General features: G+C 45.8%; 1 non-coding gene across 1 annotated transcript; it reads right to left on the reverse strand.

Moving 5' to 3' along the window:
- Positions 1-889: 889 nt before the first annotated feature.
- TRNAY-GUA (transfer RNA tyrosine (anticodon GUA)) lies at positions 890-979 on the reverse strand. Its single transcript is given in 2 exon segments — positions 890-925; positions 943-979. It is a non-coding gene; the product is annotated as a tRNA-Tyr (tRNA).
- Between the last annotated feature and the right edge of the window lie 9,554 nt (positions 980-10,533).

The following is a 10,533-nucleotide window of genomic DNA, read 5'->3' on the forward strand; positions in this document are numbered from 1 at the left end:
CCTCGGGGCGCACCATAGGGGGGCCGCCACGGCAGCGGGGCGCAGCGCGAAGCCCCCAAGCCCCCGCCCGGGCTCCTTCTCTCACAGCCGGGCAGCGGGACAGGGCGGGCGGGGGACGGAGAGGGGCACTGGCGGCTCGGGAAAGCTGGAGACGGGCAGGGCTCCTCGGACGGCCCCCTCCTCCCCGCGGAGCTTCGCGATATCCGCAGCGCCCCGGCGGCCGCCCTCAGCCCCGGCCCGGCCCAGCCCCCGGCGCGTCAGACATGGCCCGGCCTGGCCCCTGCCCGCAAGGACGGAGCGCGCAGCGGCCCCTTTCTCGCCCGGCTGTGCCTCCCCCACTCCTGTCAGAGCCTCCGCGGGCTCCGGCGGCGCCTTTCCGCCCCGGGCTGCTGCGCTGCGGTGCGCTGCCCTGCCCTGCCTTGCCCTGCCCCGTCCCGTTCCGCCCCGCACGGCCACCCCCGTCCCCCGCTGCCGGCCGGCCCCCGCCGCCCAGGCTGCGCCGCCACCGCCGCGCTCGCGGCGGGCTTGGTCCGTGCCGCCGAATCTCGCGCCCAGCCTCCTTCCAGAGCCACCGTTTGAATCTGCGCAGGCGGACTGCCGCCCCATTGGCCGTCGCCGCCGCACGCGACCCGGGGGGGGCGGGGCCTCGCGCCAGCCGAGGGCGGGGAGGGGGGCGGGCGGCGGGGCATGACGGGGGAGCGAGTTTTCCCGGCTGGCTGGGCGGGGGGGGGGAGGGGAGGGGACCCCGGCTCCCCCTACCCCCTCCTCCCACCCCCTAACGCCCGGGCGCGAGCACCCGCGCGGCGCCAGCTGTAACGGGGAGCGGGGGCGGATCCTGACGGAAAAAAAAACGGTGGCCGCCCCGCGCGGCGGCGCAAAACCGAGCGTCTCCTTCGAGCCGGAATCGAACCAGCGACCTAAGGATTCCCGTGGGCCACGCCTCTACAGTCCTCCGCTCTACCAGCTGAGCTATCGAAGGGAGCTGGTCGGTACCGCCACTCCGCGGCACACAGCCCGTTCCGTCCGCCCTCGCGGCCATCGGCGCGCGCCACGGCCTGGGTCGGGGCCCCCTCCCCCGGGAACAGCCGGAGCGTAAAGAGCCGCTTTAGGCCGAGATCTGAAACCGCAGGCGGCCTGAGTCTGGCAGGGCGAGCGGCCCGCGAAGGGTTCCCGCACCCAGGGCCTCCTCCCTGCGGCCGGCGGGTCGGTTAGCGCTGGGGACGGGCACGGCGCCCTCAGCCCCTCACGCTGCCGCGCGGTGCGCGGTCTGTCTCGCGGTGCGAAGACAGCCCTTCCCCCCGCCCTCCCTCCCTCCCTCCCTTTGCTCGTCCGAAACAGCGGTGCCCGGTGGTTACAGGCGTGCCTGAGAAGTGTGGGTCTCCCCCCACCCCACCATCCCGCTTACCCCACCCGAGTGGCTGCTCTGCCCGCTACCCTGATTAAAAAAAGTCGCCCCAAACATCGCACCACATCCTCTCCTGGCTGCACTTACAGACACGTGAACTCGGCGGAGCGCTTAGGGAACGGGGTGCGAGCACCGGCCGTCAAGATGGGGGCTGGCACGTCAGAGAGCCGAAACGAGGAGGGCAAGGGCATCCTCCTGCAGCCCTCGGGAAGGCGCTCCAGGGTTAACGCTTAAAGGTGTTCACCCACAGCGTTCGCTCAGTTCTTGGGTGCTGATGTCTATTGCAGGGCCCATCCATCAGCTTTTTCCTTTATCAATTTTAATGTGATTTTTACTTTAACGGTCAAAACAAATCATCAGAACAGCATACGGCTTCTTATTCAGAATGCATTTTTTACATGGTTTACTTACGGAACACTATTTACCAGCACCACAGAGGACATAACCTCCTGAAGAGACAGGATCACCAGCCTGAAGTACAAGCGACGCTCAGGCATAAACTACGTACCTCCTAGGTACCCGCCCCCCCCCCCCCCCACCAACCCTCAGCTGGAAGCTACTGCTACAGACGACGCCCCGTGCGCCTGCAGTCCGTACATAGGCGCAAGCCCGTACGTGTTTCCACAGGCTCCTACCTGCGCAGGCCGCCCCTCTCCCCGCGAGCCCGCCGGGCGGCGCGGCGGGCGGGAAAGCTTGGCTCGCAGCGCCCCCTCCGCCGGCCGGCGGGGGCTCAGGCTCGGCGGGCGTGGGGAGGACAAAATAGCACCCCCAAAACCACAGAAAAAACCCAACCTACCTCCATTACAGACCTACTGTTACAAGGGCGAACTCGTATCGTTGCATCTTTCACAGAAAAAAAAAAAACCAACAAAACAACACGAACCCCATTCGCTGGGGTTTTGGTTCGTTTACTTACAAGTAGTCTTCGCCTTCTGCTTGCTGGTAGGCGTTGGGCACCAACCCGCATTCGCTGCGACTCACTTTTAGTACCCGGAGGTGACAACACCGCAGGTTTACCCCGCATCAGAGCTCTGACAGGAATCTTTGAACTACAAAAGCTGTAATCAAAAAGCATGCAGAATAAAAACCACCCTGAGACAGGATTTGTGTCGTCAGCCGCGTATATGAAATGTCGTCTTTTAGCATTCATTTATATTTAATTCAAAGTGAAAGGAGCCTGAAATAAAATATTTGTTGTTTAAATAAGTACCACCTTGTATATTCCCGTAGTAATACATGTCTTCTTATAATATGTAGGAAATAGATTCTGAAAGCATTAGCTGCGTCAAACTACTAAATAAGTACTGATGGGCCTGTTGTTAGGAAAAAAAAATAAAGATGCAGTTTGTTATGACATCCAGTAAACAGTCTCCCTGGAGTACACAGGAAGCACATAACTCACTTCTTTCTTTTTTAATCCTGTATGTATTACTGTCCTCTGTGACAAGGTCTAATGTTCCACGTTTCTTGTGCTCCTACGTGACAAAAAAAGGATGGAGAGCCATCCCACTCTCCATCTCTTCTCAGCTTCTAATAGTTTCACAAAACCAAGCCAGAGACCTAGCTACTTCACCCTTCAGAGACCCTACAAGAAGTTACTTTTCCCAACTGTTCATTTAAGAGCATCCCTAAGAAAGAAGGCACAAACTGGCATTCCATCTCTGTAGGAAGATATGGAATGTCTCCCCCAAGTGCCACCATTTTCAGGGACTGTCCCATCCCATCTGGGCTGTCATGGCCTACAAGCCATCAGGCTCAGCCTCAGTAGACTTGCATTAGAAGACTCACCAGCCTGCAACATCCGAGTCCCATTACACAAGAACTGCTTTCTGCCTTTGCTCGTCCTTCCTGAGACTCTGTTGTGACAAAGGAGAGCTCAATTCCAGCCTAGACCTGAAGAACACGGTCGGTTGCAAAGACACTGCTGCAGGTTCAGGGTGGCAGGGTGAGGCAAATGTCACCATCACTCCAAGCTCATGGACCTTGAGTCACAGTGAGCATACTTCCCATGGCATTTTGCCACTTCCCCATTGCCTTAGGACTGCTTAGTTGGGTGTCTCAAGAAATCAAAACCAAACATCACTAGAACTACCTGTTAGCATTTGGATCCTGCTTGGTTTTTGTAGTGTTCCCCAAGTGCTAACACCAGTGGGCATCCCGCTGCCAAAGACAGGACACCCACTCACAGTCTTACCCAGATGATTTGATAGGTGAAGTACCCTGGAAGAGACAGTGATGATCCTGTAACTTGCCCCATTATTTATTCCTTCTTGCTAAGTTTCCTGCTGATCTGCAGGGAAAAAAAATTCTATTAGGCATTCATCATGACCCTAACCAACAGCAGAACAGCAACGCTCTTCCTCCTGGAAAACAGGTCCCTTTCTGTGCAACGCCGGCGCTTCAGAAAATTCACCCAGCTGCAGTGGTATGAAGATACCACAATATTAGGCCATATGCTAAGTCCGTATGTGTTATTATCGGGCTCATTTGTTACTGCTCCAATTCTGTGAGAGTTCCATCTATTCCCTCGCAAAGCCTTTAATGAATAAAAAAATAGCAGTCATGATCCCATTTCATATTGTCACAGAGCTGAAATGATGGAAAAACTCTGAAGTCACATGCAGAAGTTTGTAATTCTTTGCTGCTATGCTCATCAGAATCTCATTCAGACAGCCAATTTGAAATCTATCAGGACAACTAAGCAATACAAGGGTATTCCCCAGAAGGCACAGAGCTTAACACCACTGACATGAAGTTAAGAATAATCAGTCTATCCTAAATGATCTCCCTGCAGGTTGTTCAGAAACCTTACAACTGCAGAATCCAGAGTCCCTGTGAAGCTGATTCTCAGCACCTACAATCAACAAGGCACACAACTGACTTCTTGCTACAAGAGCTTCAACCGTTGAATCTATCAAAATTCCTGCAAGGTAAACTTGGGAATTAGTTTTTTGAATTGTGGAAAACAAGTGGCTTATTTTCTCAGCAAACAATTTCCCAACTCAAAAGCAATTGCTGCCAGTCTCATAGGACTAAGGTCTATAAAGTAAAAGAAACACATGATTGCTAAAATAAAGACCAAGGTCAGTGTAGGTGAGCTTATAGTAAAAAAACTATACTTTCCTTTTAGTAGTCTTCAATGCCTTATCACCAGTTCCTCTAGTGACTATAATCCTGAGAGCTCTACACGGGCAGAAACACCAAATATGTCAATCAAAACCACATGCATTCATCAAGTCTTCAGCACAGCTACTTGACTTGGTCTAGGATTCAATGTCACAGAAACACTCATTCAGCACCCAACGTGATCTTGCTTGCATCAGCCCTGTGGGGGTTGAGCTTCCTCCCCATGTTTGGGGAAATTCCTGATGAAGACCACGAGGATACTCAACAGATACTCTTTTCAGTTAAAATAGTTCTCCATATCAACAGCACATTATTAACCGCATCTGCTCCATGTCTCAGTACTGAAGATAGCAGCTTGTCATTCGTACTTGAGTCATGTCACAGTCAGTTCAGTGAAGCTGCAGTTCAGAGCAATTTCAACTTGCTGTGTGCCTTCAGAGTCATACTTAGTCTTTTTTTTCTTCTTCTTTTTTTTAAACTTCTCAGTATCAAAGTTTCTGAAGGGCAATATTCTATTCATGGTTGTTGAAAATTATCTGCTTTTGCTGGAATTCTCTAAATGCTCCTTACAACATATTCCTGAGATGCTAAGTCTTACAGGATCAACCACTTCACCCAGCAGAGTTAGCAGGCTCTGTGCACTTTGAGTCAATCTACTTAAAAAGCCTTTCAGAGAACGGGAAAAGTGCTAATACCTCTGCCTAACTCAGTTAGCCTGTGTTCCGTTAACCATGACACAAAAGAATTGTACTTTGTGATTTCATGAATTTTGCTTTACTATATTGAGAGGTCTACATTATTCATGGTAGCGTAGGGAGGGTGGAAATGTAAGGCTTAAAGGCTACCTTATCACAAAAATATCAAAATAATTTAGTATATCTGGATGGCTTAGAATTTATATTAGTGTATTAACCTCTGTGACAGTTGTGCACAAAAAACATTCTCTTACACATTCCCAAAGCAGCCTATAGCAGCTTCTCAAGGAGGCTGCATGACTACTCAAAGAATTCTGAGGTGGCCTTTGGATCAAGCCTTGCACTAAAAAAAAACAACCACAGCTCCAAAGTTCAGGAGACCCATAAAGCAGTTCCAGGGATGTAGCCCTGCCAGGGACCTACACTAGGATCTGCTCAGGCATGTATACAAAGAACAAGTTACTTGCTGTAGAATAATTGTAGTTCTCAGGGATGAGATTATATTTCAGATCTCATGAGCTGCTCTGTATCGCTGCTTCTGGCAATCCTCAGCTGTCATTGGCTTGACAAGAAACTGAGGTCATGCTGAGCTCACACAGTCTCTTGCACAGAGTGTGAGGAAATGGTGTCAGTGCACAACTCTGATGGACACTGTCACTTAGAAGCCAAGTCCTAAGCCTCACCTCCTCTGCTTATGCAAGCACAGTGGCAGCTACACTGATCGTACTCATCTGAAGAGACAAATTTCTGGTTGGTAACCACTTCAGCTATGGTTCCAATGGCATGGGTATTAATTTATAGGAAGCATTATATAGAGAAACAGATTATTTTTTTAGGGGTTAAAAGTAGAGCAGCCTTGAATCAATCAAAGGGGGCAAAAAACATTCCCAAATCTACACCTGGACATTACCTATGATCTCACTATCAACTCTCCCTGTAAATAATAATGATACTGCTGCAAGATTAGATTATAATATTAATATCAGTTAACAAGCTTTACTAATTTCTCAAATGCCACTTGTTTATTTTGGGAATCATGGAGGAATACTTTTACTAATTCTGGTCAGGCATGCAAATGTTTTATAAAAATTATTTACTCCTTTCAGAAACATACATACAACTTTGGAGACTGAAGAGATCATTTAGAAGTCACCTGTTAATCAGGTACTAGCAATACATATTTTCCCATGTTGTTTTGGAATTATGCCCTAGAAAGTCATCATTATGAATGTAAGAGAAGTCAGCTTAATCCTTAGATTTTGCCAACCCCAGGAGTAAATAATTAGTGCTAATGCAAGGGCTTTGTAAAGCAGTCAGAGCCACGCTCAGCCAACTAAAAAGGTCAGGTGGGTAAGCAGTAGTCAGGCAGCAGTAACTGTCCCAGCAGCAGCCTGTGGTAGATTCAGGCAAACAAGCCTGTTCGATAGTATCCTGGTGATAAATGGAAAGCAGTGGCTTGACTTTCTACCCCCAAAATAAAAACCACTTAGTGTTCTGATCCCCTACTTTCCAAACAAGCAACAAGACTCTCTCCTTCCCACTCCTAACACTGATTACAGTAACAGGAATCGTGGTGACAAATCTTCCAGCATCACAACCAGCAATCCCAGAGACGCAGGCCTCTGCTTCTTGCACGACTGCAGTTTACCTCTTTTTCCAAGGCAGTGTTCCTCCCTTGCCCTGCAGAATTCCAGAAGGAGGAGAAGAATGAGAGCGGAGAGTGCTTAGAGATGCGAAAGACTGCCCACCCCCATCCTGGTTCCAGTTCTGCACTCAGCAATGAGTGTCCATGAAAGGTCCTTAGTTATTGCAAATGTATTTTCTGAGTTTGTGCAAGGATGAGAGTTTCAAACCTCATCCTTGAGGTTGAACCTCAGGGTTAGGGTTGAAAAGATCCAAAATGTTAAATAAAAAAAGACAACTTTCAGACTAGGCAATAGATAACTGGGCATTTTGGGGCTGCTGGCTTACTAGAGACCTGAGATAGTTCAAAGTTTCCAAACCAAGATGGGAATGGGCTAGCTCAGCTGACTTCAAATGCAGGGAAGAAAACAAACAAACAAAAGGTTAGTGAATATGGCAGGGTAAATAAGAAGTTAAGGTTAGGAGAAGCAGAAGGAGTAAAGAAATAAAGACTGGTATTTAGTTTTTTTCCATTGTACCATGCCTTGAATTTTCTTATGTTGAAAGCAAAAGGAAGCAGGTACTCTTGACCCTTATTTCCTGCATCCCTCCTGCTGTCTGCAAAAATAATTGCTATTTTCAGCATCTGTCTTCGGAAGCCAAGAAGGACCTTATTTTAAGAAAGACATAGTGGGGGGAAAAGTAGTATTCTTGTATGTGCAATGTTCAGATGTAGGACTTGGGTATGTACTGAGCAACACTTGAGCAGATTTGAACATACAAATAGTTAGAAATAGGAGTTACTTCATTCCCCACAATTTTAAGTTTGGCCCTTGCCTTTTCTGTGCGTTTTGGCTTTTTTTCTTGCTGCCACAAACCCTACGCCATCATGTGGCAAAAGTCTCACCCCTTCTTTCCCACTGGGTGGAAAAGTATATGTATTTGGCAGCTTCTGCTCCTAGAAGAAATGAAAGGTGGATCTCAGAGAAATCCCCAGATTTAGTGAGCCACTGCAGCTTCTAAAGCTCATCACCCTGGAGGTGGAACAACATGAAACATGGTTGCCCTACAGAACTACTAGGTGATTTTTAGAATCATTGATAAATCCTTATGTATTATCTTCTCTCTCCTGAATATGCCCACAAGTCTTCTGCTCTCTTAGGAATATCCCTTCATTCCTTTCTGTCCCATACATTCAGATCTCGGAAGAAGTCACACGAGGCTTTAATTTCTATCAGTCTAATTTGTGTGAAGTTGGATCATTTATCTATTGCCTCTTACTGTCTAAGAGCAGCAATATAAAAAGAGGACAGTAAGCTTACAAAAACGTCCATGGTAAAAATGATTCCGTATATAAGTCCAAATGGCAGATGAAAAGCAAACAGGAAAGCTAGCCCAATATCAGAAGAGACCTCTTTAGTATTTGCAGAGTCTGCACAAAGGCATGTGGGAGAGAAGAGAGAGGTTAGGATTAGGAGGTAGCATCCAGCAAGTATCTCTCTACAACAATGTGACAATCTGAAAGAAGCTTCATTTTAAAGAAAATCTTATATACTGAGTTGACAAAATAGCCTATAAAATCAAGTTTTCTTATTCCAAAAGAAGTTGCTTGAACCATGCCTTAAAGGTGTATAAGAAATGACTGTGCATTTCATGCAGCCAGGCTCCACAGATTATTGGCTAATAAGAACCACAGCACCTTCTAAACCTTCTAATTTCTGGTAACTTCCTTCCACCTGCCATCTTTCTTTTGATTTTTTACTTATTGAATACAAGTTTCCAAACAGCACAGACTCAGCCCAGATCTACAGGAACACTTTAGAAGTGAAATTAGATTTGCTGCCATCAAGAAAAGCCACTAGAAGTATTATTTCCATCAGAAAACAAAATTAGGTAGTAATTTAAAAAAACAGAGGTGGATAAAGTCCAAATACAAGTCTGTGCAGCTATCTCGTAATCATCAAATCAATGCCTTTCATTAACAGAACAGAGAATAATAGTCTCTTCTGAAGCCTCTTAAAGTCTCTGCAAGTTATTGCAACAGAGGTCATACTTACAGTGAAGCCTAATGGCTTGGACAATATTAACAAACATTCCGGATCACCCAACGTACATCAATTTAAGTAACTCAAATCAGAATAACCCATTTCAAATCAGTTGTGGCAACCTGGTTTCTGTAATGTCAGCTTAGCCATCAAGTCTACTATGGATCCAAACACTACTACTTTTCTTTACCTATCATTAAGCAGTAAATACTCAAAACATCACAAATCAGTGGAAGCCAACACATATTCAAGCCTCAATAAAATAATCTCCCCATCAAGCAAAGCGACACAGTTTCTATTAATTTTTGCAGTCAATATATGTGTTTGAATTGATCTTCATAATACCAAAAGCACCTTCCACAACTCACTACGCATGCTGATGAACATCCAAGGTTCACTCTCACCCTGATCCCAGGGAGAAAATTATGTCATAAGGGGTCTTGTTCTGGCAGGAAGCTGGGGTTTTGCAGGCACGTTAGAACAGATTTGCTATGTGGACATACCTAAGGAAAAAAAAACAAAACAAAAAAACCAACAAAAAACCAAACCCAACAACTCCAATCTAAAATTAAAAAAAAAAATTCAGACAGATACTAAGGCTGTACAATTAATAGCAGAAGAAAAATGAAAGCATTTTGAAAGAACTCTTAACTTGTTGCTTCATACATTCACTACTGGTTTTGGCTCAGATTATAAACACTGCATCAATAAAGATGAGTAAATTTCTAGCTTACCATTAACCATTTTAAGCCTTTGAAATACAAATCTTCCAAAGGATAATTTTCAATTCTTCATGATATGACATGCCATCAAAATTAACTCCGTATATTTATACCGATCAATTTAAAGAATGCTTTAATGCTAGCACACTTTGAATTAAAGCCTTTCAATAGAGGAAGAAGTAACACAGAGTTTTGCAGATGGGTTTTATGACTTTTTAGGCTCAAAAGTTATGAATACTGCCAGTTTTTGAAACAAAGTACCACATGTAGCTGGTGGAAAAAGCACAGAGATAATTTAAGTAGTTGTCAACATGTTCATCTTTGAGTATTGTGAAATTTTCAAAAGCCTAGTTCTTCCAAATTACACTATTCATACTAGCATATTACATGCATGTATTAAAACTTTGCTTTGAAAAACATTTTGACCAATGTTTCAAACCATGGATTGCAAGATATCTTAAATGTCATGTATGACTTGGTCAGTGCTTTTCTACACCTTCTTGGTAAGAACTTTGAAAAAAAGATTCAGATCTCAGGTTTTGGTCTCAAATATATAAAAACCTGTTTTAAAAATCTCTCAAATTCAAAGGTCCTATGTGCTTAATGAAATACTCAGAACAGGTATGAGGTCAAAAAAACCTTTTCCATAAAGAGTTTTTCTTTCAAAAAAGTTTCTTTTAAACAGAAACATAACTAAAGCGCGATGGATGACATCAGAGTTTACTTTTCTAAGATTCGTACCAGTTCTTCAACTTCTGTACTAGTATTCATGTATGCAATTATATTGCAATTTATATGTAGAATGCAAAAGTTAATATAATTACAACTAATTCATTTTGCAGCCCAGTCAGTGTTAATTAAACAGGCTAATGTGTGAAAGGCTAGACAAAAGTTGCACCTTATAAAACCAAAGCAGA

This window comes from Accipiter gentilis, chromosome 2, assembly GCF_929443795.1.
Source record: "Accipiter gentilis chromosome 2, bAccGen1.1, whole genome shotgun sequence".
Lineage (NCBI taxonomy): Eukaryota > Metazoa > Chordata > Aves > Accipitriformes > Accipitridae > Astur > Astur gentilis.